General features: G+C 41.9%; 1 pseudogene; it reads right to left on the minus strand.

Annotated features, from left to right (window-relative positions):
• Nucleotides 1-1,220: 1,220 nt before the first annotated feature.
• LOC114613265 lies at nucleotides 1,221-1,531 on the minus strand (annotated as a pseudogene).
• Nucleotides 1,532-1,862: the final 331 nt, after the last annotated feature.

Genomic DNA, 1,862 nt, shown 5'->3' on the forward strand with positions numbered 1-1,862 from the left:
TAGGTAAAACCCGTGTTTAAGCAAATCAATACAAAAGGAAGGAAAGTTTTAACTTAGGGAATTTAGGTGACAGGGTCACCTGAACTTTGACCTTTTGGCTGCACCTGGGCCTCTGGGTGGATGCTCGTTGATTATGTTTTGTCTTAAGGACTAATGAACGACTTGTGGAAACAGGTGGAAGCCATCAGAGGTAAGACATTGTGTGGATGGAAAGTAAGCAGGGCGGGTAGAGCAAATTTGACACATTATACCTGATTTTTTTTTAAAACAATTATTGAGTATATGTATGTATGTATATGCTCTTTTGTATCTGTTCATGTGTGTATGCTCATGTGTGTGCTTGTATGAACGCCCACACACATGTGCTCTAGTGCAACTTTGGAGTTCTGAATTCTTCACCATATGGGTTCTAGGGTATCAAACTCAGGTTTACCAGTAAGCGCCTTTACCTACGTGAGCCCTGTCTCTGACCCTTTCTTGCACATTTCATTGCCCTGTTTGAAAAGTTTTAACTAAGTGTCTGGGTTGTAGTTTCTAAGCTAGTTTTGTAGTAATAGGCCTTTGATTTCCACATGCATAGGAATAGCTGCATTTGTATCTAGAGAAGGCAGTTGTTTTGGGAAGGTAGGAACGTGAATTGCAGTGATGTTTATTATAGAATAGTGGTAAACTTTTGATAGATTTAGGGCAGAGGGACATAATTTTCATGTTCTCTATTCCGTTATTGCTGACTATTTTAGTTGTTGTTGGTTTGCTTGAAGCATCTCAACATACATCTCATGGTGTACATGTGTACACGCTTCTTGAAGGTAGAATTCCAAGAGTTGCATTGTTGGAATATAAGCAGGGCAGCCTCGTACCCTGCTTTGGTATCTGTTGTCTCAGGACAGTCAATCTTTTTGGCTTTGGATGAAGAGCTGTGTGGTTGCCCTAGCTAGAGTACGTATTTGTCTCACTGCTTACTGGTTAAACTGTTTCCCAAGAACGCTTGCTCCCATTGCTTCTCTTTCCTTTCCGACTCTCAGACTTGTTAACTTAAAATTTTAGCCAGTCTAAATTTTGTGTAGGAAGCAGGTTGAACAACCTTTCACTTATTAGTCATTCGGCTTTCCTCATTTGTAAAGTTCTCTCTCTGTCCCATCTTTTAACTTGGGACTGAGTCTTTTATTACTACTTAGAACTTCTTTTCTTTTTTTTTGAAACCAGAACATTTATTTTATTACTGATTGAAATCCTCAAGATGAACTGGATGCTGCAACAGCTGCCTTCTTGGGTTTAGGTGTCGTCCCTTCACGGAATCCATGTCTGAATCTGCGATAGACAATCTTTAGGTGCCTCATCCGACCAGTCCCGGTAGTGTTTCGTCTCTTAGCCTTGGCACTCCAGTTATACTTTCTCTTGCGCTTGGCAGGGTAGCCGCATTTGCCACAAGTCGACTTCTGAAGGTGGTAGGCCTTGGAGCCACAACGGCTGCACAGCGTGTGCGTCTTATTGCGACGCTTTCCGAAGGATGACGTTCCTTTCGTCATCTTGCTTCTACCGGCCAGGCCAAAGAGACCGGAAAAGTAGAACTTCTTTTCTTAAAATGTTGTTCTTTAACTATTTGTTTACATTTATTTATTGTGTGTGTGTGTGTGTGTGTGTGCATGCATGCGTGTGGGCTCATGCACCGCGACTTGTGTGAAGCTCAGAGGACAACTTGAGAGTCAGTTCTCTCCTTCCACAATATAGGTCCCTGGGATGGAACTCAAGTCAAGTTTAGCAGGTTTGATGGCAAGTACCTTTATGCTTTGCCACCATGTTGACCTAGAAGTTCTTTATTTACTGTGAATACAAGTCCTCTGTCCAGTGTGTATGTTACA

Source organism: Grammomys surdaster, unplaced genomic scaffold (assembly GCF_004785775.1).
Source record: "Grammomys surdaster isolate TR1022 unplaced genomic scaffold, NIH_TR_1.0 126198, whole genome shotgun sequence".
Lineage (NCBI taxonomy): Eukaryota > Metazoa > Chordata > Mammalia > Rodentia > Muridae > Grammomys > Grammomys surdaster.